A 13,209-nucleotide genomic window follows, 5' to 3' on the forward strand; every position below is an offset into this window, starting at 1 on the left:
AATCACTGAACATCAAATTTAACCTCAATTACTATTTATGATTAGTTTGTAGATTGTGGCGTGCTCTTAATCCGATAGATTGTTGGCCCACGCATAGCGGCTACGTGTGGGCCTTGTTTTTAATATGTCCATGTAGGACTTGTCCTTAATAATAAAGACATTTTAATTTGGAGTACCTTAGTCAGAGAATTTTTTTCTCATTTTTGACTCTGGATGTATTATTTACGATTGTTTGATATAAGAATTTACATTTATTGAAGGTACATTTAAAGCACATTTAAAGTTATTACAATATTACATCTTTCAGAATTTCCAAACAGACATAACACACACATGCACGCACAGTGAGTATGAACGAAAAAAGGAGGAGGACAGGACACAGAACAGCCATCTTCCTGTAACTATAAACTCAGTACAAATTACTAATGCTACACACCAAGGCTCAGGCAGACAGAACTGAATTGAATAACAATTGAATAACTGAGAATAACTGAGTTGAATAACAACAAAAACATAAAAAAGTAAAAACACAAATAAAGGAATACAAGGAGGAACAAGGCTTATTCCACATGTATAGTACACATCATGCATCTGCATCATCTACATCTTTCGGAGGTCCTCTCCTTTGGATGCTATCATGTCATCCAGCTTCTGTATTTCAGCCATCTTTTCTTTGTGGCTCCGCCTGAACGCATTAGACTTTGCAATGAGCTCGGCCATCTTGCTCCCTTGCGCCGACTCTGCCTGTTCTGACAAGCGGCCAGCATCACGGACCAGATTATCAGCAACTCCTTGGATTGAAAGCTTGGTCTTCTTAAGTTGCTCCAGGTCCTGTGCAGCAGCTTTCCTTTTTAGGGTCTGAGCCTCAGATTCTTTTTTTTGCCGTTGTGACTCCAGGTACATTCTGTAGCGGCCTCTTGCAGAGGAGACTGAGGCGAGAAGCTCTTGCGTGAGTGGGACTTTTGAAACGTCTCCATGCCTTGACACATAATCGCACACAATCCTGTGTGCTACTAAGGTGTCCTCTTGGATGTTGCACACCTCCACTTCTTTATTGATGGAAAATCCTCTCTCGACAGTAGCCTGTCCATGAGACAAGACCAGAAGCTTTTGCATGAAACCCCAAAGCTCCGGATATGGACCCCTCACATGCTGATGGAGAAAGGTATCTAGTTGCGTCTCCAAGGGCTTGAAGGCCCGGAAAGCTGGTTCCCTCCTCAACTCGGACAACAACAGTTGTGAGAACTGTTGGATGATTAGGTCACCTAAAGTAGGATTACATAAAGAAAAATTAAAAACATAAAAGTGGATGTTTTTACATACACATCAACAATGTGACTATGTTTAGCAACTGTTGCACACATTATTGAACTGACAATTCTCATTATGTTTTTAACGTTGATTTATGTTACGTGTTATGTATATGCATATAGTGATGTGCATAACTTATTGGTATTATTTTGGTTTGCATAGCCACTTGAAAGGCTGTTAAAGCTACAGGATCCAATTTGCTATAGTGTAGTGAACAATAGTGACATGCCACTTTTTGGGCCTCTGGCTCATGTTCTGAATGCAAGAACATTACCAGCAGAAACTCCTCCATCCAGTCGATGATCTTGTAGGAACTGCCTTACTGGACCCTTTAGCTGTGCCTGACACACTTCTGGATGGGAGTACATGCGCTTGGGATTCAGACACCTCATCTGTCGCAATTCAATTTTCAATTCAATTCAATTCAATTCAATTCAATTCAATTCAATTCAATTCAATTCAATTTTATTTTATTTGTATAGCGCCAAATCACAACAGAAGTTGTCTCAGGACACTTTCCATATAGAGCTGGTACAGACCAAGCTCTTTTATCTACAAAGAAACCAACAATTCCCCCATGAGCAAGCACTTGGCGACAGTGGCGAGGAAAAACTTCCTTTTAACAGGCAGAAACCTCGAGCAGAACCAGACTCTGGGTGGGCGGCCATCTGCCTCGACCGGTTGGGTGAGAGAGGAAGAGCAAGAGAGGGAGAGTGAGACAGACAGACAGACAGACAGACAGACAGACAGACAGACAGACAGACAGACAGACAGACAGACAGACAGACAGAAAAGCAGTCAGAGAGAGAGAGAGAGAGAGAGAGAGAGACAGAGACAGAGACAGAGAGACAGACACGCAGTCACAGTAACAGTGACAGTGGATGTAATAATAGCAGTAGCAGTTGCAGTGGATGTCAGGCAGGGCCAAGGCAGGAGATGCAGCTGAAATCCACAATCCAGATTCAGCCACTGTCCATGGGAACCTGCAAGACGACAAAGCACAGAGACTCCGGGGAAGGAGCTAAGTTAGTAACACGCCGTGGTAGGACATGAGAGCGTGCGGATGGAGAGGGACAGAAGGACGGAGGAGCTCGGTGTATCTTTGGATGTCCCCCGACAGTCTAATCCTATAGCAGCATAACTATAACCATAACTAATGTAGAGACAGTGTCTGCCTCCCGGACAAAGACTGGAAGATGGTTCCACAGGAGAGGAGCTTGATAGCTAAATGCTCTGACTCCTGTTCTGCTTTTTGAGACTTTAGGAACCATAAGTAGACCTGCATTCTGGGAACGCAGTGTTCGAGTAGGGCAATAAGGTACTATGAGCTCTTTAAGATAAGAAGGTGCCTGGCCATTTATGGCTTTGTAAGTAAGGAGGAGAATTTTAAACTCTATTCTAAACTTTACAGGGAGCCAGTGCAAAGTGGCGAGTATTGGAGAAATATGATCTCGCTTCCTGGTTTTTGTCAGAACACGTGCTGCAGCGTTCTGGAGCAACTGGAGAATATTCAGCAACGAATTTGGGCAGCCTGATAGTAAAGAATTGCAATAATCCAGCCTGGAAGTTACGAATGCATGGACTAGTTTTTCTGCATCATTTTGAGATAAAATATACCTGATTTTTGCGATATTACGTAGGTGAAAAAAGGCAGTCCTTGAAATTTGTTTTACATGGGAGTGAAAGGACATGTCTTGGTCAAAGATAACTCCCAGATTCTTTACAGTGGTGCTGGAGGCCAGCGCAATGCCATCCATAACTGCTATGTCATCAGAAAGTGACTTTCTAAGATGTTTAGGGCCTACTACTATAACTTCAGTTTTGTCCGAGTTTAGCATCAGAAAATTGCAGGTCATCCAGGTCTTTATGTCATGAAGACATGCTTGTAGTCTAGTTAACTGACTGGTTTCTTCCGGTTTCATTGATAAATATAGCTGGGTATCATCTGCATAGCAATGAAAATTTATTGAGTGCTTCCTGATAATCTTACCTAAAGGAAGTATATATAAGGTGAATAGAATTGGTCCAAGCACAGAACCCTGCGGAACTCCATAGCTGACTTTAGTGAGCACAGAGGAGTCGTCATTAACGCGTACAAACTGAGAGCGATCTGACAAGTAGGATTTAAACCAGCTTAGCGCAGTTCCCTTAATGCCAATGAAATGCTCCAGTGTCTGCAATAGGATGCCATGGTCAATGGTGTCAAATGCAGCACTAAGATCCAGTAAGACTAGTACAGAGACAAATCCTTTATCAGATGCAATTAGAAGGTCATTTGTAACTTTAACCAGTGCTGTCTCTGTGCTATGATGCACTCTAAATCCTGACTGGAAATCCTCGAATAAACTATTATTGTTTAGAAAGTCGCACAGCTGATTGGCAACTGCTTTCTCAAGAGTTTTTGAGAGAAAGGGAAGGTTGGATATCGGTCTATAGTTGGCTAAAACTCCTGGATCAAGAGTAGGCTTTTTCAGTAGCGGTTTTATCACAGCTACTTTAAAGGACTGTGGTACGTAGCCTGTTGATAAAGAGAGATTGATCATGTCTAAAACTGAAGAGTCAATTAGAGGTAATACTTCTTTAAACAGCTTAGTCGGGATAGGATCTAAAATACAGGTAGATGATTTTGATGATGAAATTATTGAAATTAGTTGGTGAAGGTCAACAGGAGTAAAACAGTCTAAAACTGCGACAGACTGAGTAACAGTTTCTACGATTTCTGCGTTTGAAGACAAAACAGTACCTGTTAACTGCAGGAGTCGATGAATTCTGTCTCTAATAGTTAGAATTTTATCATTAAAGAAGCTCATGAAGTCATTACTGTTCAGAGCTAAAGGAATACATGGTTCAACAGAATTATGGCTCTCTGTCAGCCTGGCTACAGTGCTGAAGAGAAACCTGGGATTGTTCTTATTTTCCTCTATTAGTGCAGAGTAATAGGCTGCCCTGGCACTGCGGAGGGCTTTCCTGTATATTTTAAGACTGTCTTGCCAGGCGGACCGAAATTCTTCCAAATTGGTAGAACGCCATTTCCTTTCTATTTTCCGTGAAGTTTGCTTTAATTTGCGGGTTTGAGGAGTATACCATGGAGCTAACCTCCTATGTTTAATTTTCTTCTTTTTTAGGGGAGCACTGTTGAGTACTTTAAAGGACTCTTCTCCTGCATCTTCTTCACTATTCTCACAAGACTCTCCATGGACTCTTTTCTGAACTGTAGGACTGACAGCTCTCCTGTGGTCTTGCTCTGCTTCTGAAGTTCCTATGAATAAATAGGGACTAACTGCAGTGAACAGAAATAATTCTCCCTCTTCTTTCCAGCTCAGTAACTGTGATAACCCCTAACTTAACATTCAAATACAATCTACAGTGTGGATAATGCTATTAGATGTTATGAATGATGAAGATGTTATGTAAACATAGACCTTACTCTCATGTCCTGAAAAATATCCCCACAGCCATTGCCATGACATTCCAACACACCATCTGACAAATTTCTATTCAATTACCAGCTTACGTTGTGCATCTTGCCAATGTCAGCCACTTTGAACCCTACATCTACAAAATAAGAAACAAACCTTTATAGCGTTCTCGGCCCCAATTCCGATATCCACTGCTTTTACTGGCACCTGGGATGACTTCTCACTCACATCCATTCGGACCAAATGCTGAGGGGTGGCATCATGGAGGAGCTCCACTTTGATGAATCGCCTTAGCAGACTCTGTAAAAAGACACAACAAAAAACAAAACAAAAAAAGTGTTACTGTAGCATAAAACCTTTGTTACATACTAGGAAATAAGTCATCTTGATGAAACAATGTTGTGTAATTAATATAAAACACAATAGATAAATAAACCTAAATAAAACTTCAGCTGTAGTAAATTGTCCAAAGGTTTTGAAAACCTGACCTACATCAATATTTACTGCTACTCGGGTGAACCCACTTTCTCCTACTGTAACTGTACTGTGACTGCAAAGAGAAAACCTTACCTTCAGCAGTTCAGCCAGGTGGTCTCCAATAAAAGGCAGCACTGGCTCATCAGTCTGAAATGTAGTCAGGAAAGTGAAACACTCCGGGACACTGCCATAAAAAAATGCAGCTTGGCCACGATTAGGGGGTCCTTGGCTGCTGCTTCAATGGTGTCGAATGATGAGGTTCCAGGATTTGGGAGTTGCTTCTTAGAAACGGCGTCAACATATTTGAGAATGTTGGGCCAGATGAGAATGGCTCTTTCCACCACAGGAAGATTTTCTACCCAACGATGCCCACAAAATGGCAAGGGGAAGATGTTTGACGCTGTCAGATTACAGAAATCCTCTTGTCTTGCCGGTACGTTGAGGAATATTGTGTGCAGGGCTCTCAGCAGCTTTTCCACATTCCAGGCGGTGAAGCCACATTTCACTGCATTGTGCACAGTATGAAGGCCACAACTCCCAACTACGATTAGTTGGGCACCCCCCAAACTGCTCTGCGTGTTCCTGCTGTAGCATCTCAAAAAAACGCCAATTCACATTTGGTCCATCCATGGACACGGACAACAGCTTCCTCAAATCAAGGTCCTTCATACACTCCTACAAGAAATAAAAAAAAGATATTATATTATTTTTCTTTCTAATTAATATTGTTTTCCTTTCTGTTCTTCTTTCTAAATTTGTAAGTCAAGGTGGGTGGGAGAGGGGTGAGACATGGGACTAACAGGCCTAATCATCATTGTCAGAGATAGAAAATCCATATTCTTATTCCATCAAGAAAAACATTTAAATTTATCAGGAGAGGTTTTACCACCACCTACATTATAATTTGCGCATCACCATGCCATGTTATTCAAATCAAATCAGCATTACCCCCGCACTCGTCCCAATAGACAAGAGTCAACGCGTGTTGTGTATCCGAGGGTGGTGGTGTATGATCTCTATCTAATATGGCTCTGGCATAGAGCTATCCATGCAGCCCATCATGGCACAGCTAGCTGACTACAGCTAGGGCGAGTGCACTTGCCAAGCCCCCTCCGTATTCAAAGGCAAGTAAACATGGCTAGCTCCTAAGTTAACAGCGAAATTTACATTAATCGAAAAGGAAAACCGTACAGAAATACATTATTGCATCTAATACATTTTAACTGGAGAAATTGGCAACTTACTTTGAAATGCTTAAGCAGGTCCACCGCCTTCGCATGACCCATAAACTGCGACCCGAAGTATCTTGACGTGACTTGGTCACCGCTCCAATACCTCACATGCAGGTCCAACTGTTTTGATTATGTTGTTTTGTTCAAACTTTCATCGAACATGACGACAAAGGCATCCGAGCTGTTTACTTCTTTGGTCATTTCTTCAACGATGAAAGGAGCGAGCCCAAACTTGGCGATGTACGCCGTTTTATTACTGCCACAGGAGAATGTTGACGCTATCGTGGAGTCGGGGAACATCAGCCGAAACAGGTCACTGATGCACTCATTTGAGGTGTATGAGTGGTGGTCTGTGATCGTCTTCAGGACCCACAATACCTCTGCCTGTAGCGTTTTAGTTCCACCAACGAATGGACGTATCCCCGACCCCGATGCAGATGATGGACTCTCCTTTTCGGCTGTGCTGCTGCTGCTGCTGCTGCTGCTGCTGCTGCTGCTAGGTGATGGAGTTAGCACACAATACTGCTGTATCAGTGCCTGCTGTTTAGCCGTTGACGCTAGCAGCTTATGTTTCCCGCTCTTCATGTGCGACTCCAAAGCTCCAAGCCCCATTGTCCCTAATGCAAACGTTTTTTTGCACAAAGTGCAGAACGCATCTCGCTCACTATTTGGGACTGCTTTCACCCAAGTGTATTTGGGATCGAGCAGCCATTTGGGGTTGAATTTACACTTCCCCATCACATAGCATATCACGTCGTCACTCTACTCTGCTTGCTTCCAAATGATGGTACGCGAAAGGTGCATTTCCCAATGTTCGCAGTGTAACACAGCGTAAACATTCTAAACGTTATGCGTCATCTTCGTCATGGATTTTTTTTTTTTTTTAAGTCTTCGTCATGGAGATTAGAATTTAGGTTGCGCTGAGATGAAAATTAAGACCTCGATGAAAAAAATCAAGACTTACAACAGCTAATTTAATACTCTTAATACCTTTAATTCTGGAAAACTAAATTCAATGCCTTTTTAAAACTTTTAATAACCCGCGGGTACCCTGCATTTACACAGTGCTTATGATTGTTTTCTTCTGCTAAGAAGCTAATGGTTATCGATATATGTCACTTAATCACAGCAGTAATCCATCCATCCATCCATTTTCTATGCCACTTATCCCTCGCGGGGGGCCGGAGCCTATCTCGGCTGTCAACGGGCGAGAAGCGGGGTACACCCTGGACCGGTCGCCAGCCGATCGCAGGGCACATACACACACCATTCACACTCACACTCACACCTAGGGGCAATTTAGAGTCACCAATCAACCTAATGAGCATGTTTTTGGACTGTGGGAGGAAGCCAGAGTGCCCGGAGAGAACCCACGCATGCACGGGAAGAACACGCAAACTTCATACAGAAAGGCCCGACCTGCGACCTTCTTGCTGTGAGGCACGCGCACTACCTGCTGCACCACCGTGCAGCCCTCACAGCAGTAATGTAGGCAGAATTTTAGTTACAGTCATGATCAGCTGAGAATCTCACAAAATGTTTTTTCAACCACCCTTGTTCACTTCCTGTATGTATAATATGGAGCATTGTTTTAACAAATGAATTCCATATCAAATGGTTGAAGACTCCAGATGTTTTTGCCAAACATTTTAGTTTTTTTTAGTTTTAGTTTTAGTTTATTTACACATTCTTGAAGAAAATTCAAACATAAAAACAAAAAATACATCACATGTGCAGGTGAGGTAGAAACCCATTACGGGCTTATCTAAAAACCCCACCTAGGGAAATTAAAATAAAATTAAAATAACAATACAGTGCAAAGCATCAACAAAAATATCTTCTACCTAATTAAAATTATATTCAAAAATTGAGGAAAAAATAAATAAATAAAATCACAAAACAGCACATATGTTGAAAACATAAATTAATCAAGCCTCTGCAATACCAAATCTCTTTGACATCAATGTTCCCTTGAGTTTAATTTTATATCTAGATAGAGACAAAGAATCGGTTAATAAATGCAAATTTGTATTCCATAATTGGACTCCACGGTATCTTAATGAAAACTGTCCTCGAGATGTATGATACATTGGTAGGTACAAGTTATTGATTTGTCTGGTTGAATAATAGTTGATTTGAGAATTACAAATGAAAAATGTTTGAAAACTTTGTGGCAGGTCTGCACCCATGTACTTCAATTTAAAAATAAATGTACATATTTGAAGAACATTTAAATCAAAAATAGCCAGTACATTACATTTCCAAAAAAGTGGAGCAGTTGGGGCACATGACTTGGAAAAAGTAGCCATTCTGACAAAATGCTTTTGCAGCAGTAGAATTTTATGAAGATAGGTGGGGAAAGTACTGGCCCACACAATATTACAGTAGGTGAGATATGGATATACCAGACGATAGTATAATGTTGAAAAACAAGATGAATGTACTAAAGCACTAATTTTTCTAATAATCCCCAGAGATTTAGTGACCTTGTTGCAAACAAAACTAATATGCTCTTTCCAAGTAAGTTTCTCATCAATTAATATCCCTAGGAATCTTGTTGATGTAACTTTAATCATTTCTTCACCATCAATATACGCTTTCACTGAATCCAAATTATAATTCATTTTCCCTGCAAATATCATAAAATGAGATTTTTAACATTTAATGCCAATTTATTTGTTTGAAACCATTTTGAAAATGCATGAAGGCCGTAGTTTACTTCATTCATGAGTGCAGAAAATTTTCTATTGGAAATAAGTAAATTGGTGTCATCTGCAAATAGTATTGGACATAAAGTTTTTGATACTGCTGCGAGATCATTAATGTATATAAGAAACAATAATGGCCCTAAAATGGAACCTTGTGGTACCCCACATTGTATCATATGCCTCTCAGACTCTATACCATTTATACTGACATATTGCAGTCTATTATGTACATAATTACTAAGCCACTTCAGAACATGGCCATGAAATCCATATCTATGCATTTTTGTAAGTAAAATGTCATGATTGACAGCATCAAATGCTTTTGAAAGATCCAGAAAAATACCACATGCAAACTCTTTCTTCTCTAAAGCAGTATAAATCTTGTCAACTAGGTATAAGAGGGCCATGTGGGAATGATTTTTGCGGAATCCATATTGGTGTTCATACAGTATATTATATGTGTTTAAGTGTTTAAGAATGCGTTTATATACCAGTTTTTCAAAAATTTTGGAAAAGCATGGAAGAACTGAAATGGGATGGTAATTTGTAAAAAACCCAGGATCACCTGACTTAAAAATTGGAATAACCTTTGCAATCTTGAGATCAGAGGGAACAACACCAGTTTCCATGGATACCGCAAAAATATGTAATAATGGTTTCAGAATTAATCCTTTTACGTCTTTGACAAGGGATGCAGTAATTCCGTCATGACCTGCAGCAGAATTATTTAACTCTATTATAATATAATTTATCTCTTTGTTATCAGGAGGTTCAAAATGGCAAACTGATGGAAAACAACCTTTTATATAATCAGTTGGACTTTCATTTGTATTACCAATTTTCTCAGAAATAGAGACTCCCACATTTACAAAAAAACTCATTGAATTTGCAAGCAATATCAAAGTGATTTGTAATGGATGTTTTCCCATCAGAAAAACTAGGAGGAAAACTTGTGGATGTTTTTTTCTTTTGTAGTAATTGATTTATGATTTTCCATGTAGCCTTGATATTACTTGCAGAATTCTTAAATTGATCACTAAAATAACTCTTTTTTGCCATTCTAAGAAGATGATTATATTTATTTTTATATAGCTTATAATTTGCTAGATTAAGGGGTGTAGGACATAAAGTATATTTTTTATAAAGTTTGTTTTTTGTTTTAGCTGATTTTTTCAAACCAGTAGTAAACCAACCATTGTTATTATCTTTGTCCAATCTTTTAGAGCAAGTTACTAATGGAAAACTTTTAAAGAATGCAGAATTAAATGATTTCATGAATACATTGTAGGCTAAATTTGCATCGTTCTCCATATATACATTTTCAAAAGATATCTTCTCCAACATGTCCTTAAATTTACGTTTGTTACTTACATTGAATTTTCTATGCATTTCTGTAACAACTTGATTTTCAGTTTTAGTTCCACCAATCATGGTAAGTTGGAAGACTGGAAAATGATCAGAAATATCTGTATATAATATTCCTGAATTTGTCATATTTTGAAAGGAATTTGTCAATATATTATCAATCAGAGATACAGATTTATTTGTCACTCTTGTTGGTTTACTGATGGTTGGATAGAAGTAATTTGCATATAAATTATTCAAAAAATCTTCTGTGGGAGAATGATTTTCAGCCCTTAAAAGGTTAATATTAAAGTCCCCAAGAATATAACATGTTTTCCCCTCCTTATTTATTTGCTCCAAAGTATTGTTCAAACTATCATTAAAACTATTTATGTCTGTGTCTGGAGGTCTGTATATACAACCTACAATCACATTTTCCCCATTGTTATTGCATGGAATTTCAATAAACACAGATTCTGTATCAATTTTATCAGATTTAAGTGAAAGATCAGGTCTATTCACAAAGTGATGTTTTTTGTGTATAAAAACTACAACACCACCTCCGATTTTATGTTCCCTAACAACATGAATAGAATTATACGATGACATTCCATATAAATCCATAGTTTCTTCAGTAAGCCACGTTTCTGTTAAAGCAACTACTGAAAAGTCATGTTCTAAGAGCGATAAATAGTGCACAATCTGGTCATAGTGCTTTGGTAAGCTACGAGCATTAAAATGCAGTAATGAAAAAATATTTGACTTTGTTGAAAATGATTTAATATACGAATTAAATTGACTTTCTCTATAGTACTGACATTGACCTAAATTTGAATTTGTTGAGAAAAAAATTTATATCAGGATCAAAATTTGAATCATGACAAGTTTCTTTTTTATGATTTAAATCAAATGGGTTAAACAACATATTATCAATGTCTATGATTTTTGAGTCATGTCTGTCTAGCAGGTAGGAGACAAAATCATCATCCTCGAGTGTATGAAAGGGAAATAGAGTTACGCAGTCTTTACAGATCCAAGATGCCCATATGCCAGTTGTCTTTTTAGATACAGGCGTGTATTTGATATGAAACCCATTTTTGCAAAGTGCGCAGTAAATGCCCAAATTCAAACGTTTTTGACACTGTGAACACTGTTCATGTTTAGTCATATGATATTAAAAGTATAGTAAACCAAAACCAAAAACAGTACCATTTTACCAATCAGCCTTCTAAGGCTGGACACCTTATGTCATCATCTCATGTCTTCTTGGCTTGTGGGATGGTGGGTGCACAATAAGCTTGTCATATCTTAGGTAGGCTATGTCACCTCTCTCTCGTGCAGCTTTCATCTCTGGTAGAAGTTCTCTCCTCTTCTGTCGAACAGTATCAGAGAAGTCCTCAATAATGTAGATATTTGACCCTTTAAGGGTTTTTGCTTTGGCCAGAATAGAAAGTTTGTCCTTATGCCTTAGGAGCTTCATTGTAATTGGTCGTGGTTTATTACTCGTTGAAGCAGGTTTTCCTGAACGATGAGCACGTTCAATTTCAATCTGACGGTGATCTATCTTCATCTTCTCTGAAAAAAGGCTCCTAATTTTATCTTCAGTCTCAGTCCATTTTTCATTAGGAGATTCATCAAGGCCATCTATGATGATGTTGTTTCGTCTTGAATGATTCTCAATATAATCCATTTTGTTGGATACATTGAGAGCAGTCTCCTGCAGTGAAGTGAGGTCAGCCTTAAAGGATTGAAGATGTTCAGATGTTTGGGCCTGTGCTTGTTTTAGCCCATCCACCTCATCCTGAGTAAATTGAAGGCTTGTTTTGAAATCCTGCACTTCTCTTGTCAAACCATCCAGTCGCTTGTTAGACGAGTCCAGAATCATCTGGACAAAGTCTTTGAAGCGATTTTCTTGTTGGCACATCAAGTCTTTGTAGAATGTCTTTTGTTGTTCCAAAAGTTCATGCACCACCATGAGTGAAACATAATCTTTATCTGATTGCTTTTTCGGAGGCACCCCCTTTTCTCAGCTGGTTAATTTCAGTGTTTAGTGTGTGGTTGTTGCAGTAATTCACACCGTTTACCATTAGGATGTGGGGATTCTTGATTTCCAGCTGGATGTGTTTGGCTTGAGGCCTACAAGGCCTGAGGGCCTGAAGTCAGGAGAATCCAAACAGTTTGAATCATGCAACAACAACCAGATTTGGTTCCTCAGTCTTGTTGAGAAGAATGCTGTACCCTCCTTTTGTCAGGATGAAGAATTGGATTTGGATTGAAGAGATTTTAGGTGGATACAAACGCTGCTTGCTGTTGCTGCTGCTGCTGCTGTTGCTGCTGCTGCTGTTGCTGCTGCTGAGCTGCTGTTGCTGCCTACTGGACTACTGGACTTTGGAGATTTGATGGCCTGTGTCAGATTATTGTATCAAGCAACCCCCTCCACATTATAATACTTTTGTCTGTTCTTTGGCCTGTGTTAACCCTGAACACAAAGCTTTCTGTGAGTTGTCATTTACAGTATTTTACAAATGCTGAGGCTCAGTTTTCACACAGATTTTTAATATGCAAAACTCTTAATGCAAAGAGGAACAGTGATTTGCTGCCCCAAAATGTTGTCCTTCCTTAAAAAGTGCAAACAATCACATGTTCAATCCTCAGAATACAGATGACACATATCAGGACAAGTGTCAGTGATCATTAACAGTACACAGTGCACAAATC

Source organism: Chaetodon trifascialis, chromosome 1, assembly GCF_039877785.1.
Source record: "Chaetodon trifascialis isolate fChaTrf1 chromosome 1, fChaTrf1.hap1, whole genome shotgun sequence".
NCBI classification, from domain to species: domain Eukaryota; kingdom Metazoa; phylum Chordata; class Actinopteri; order Chaetodontiformes; family Chaetodontidae; genus Chaetodon; species Chaetodon trifascialis.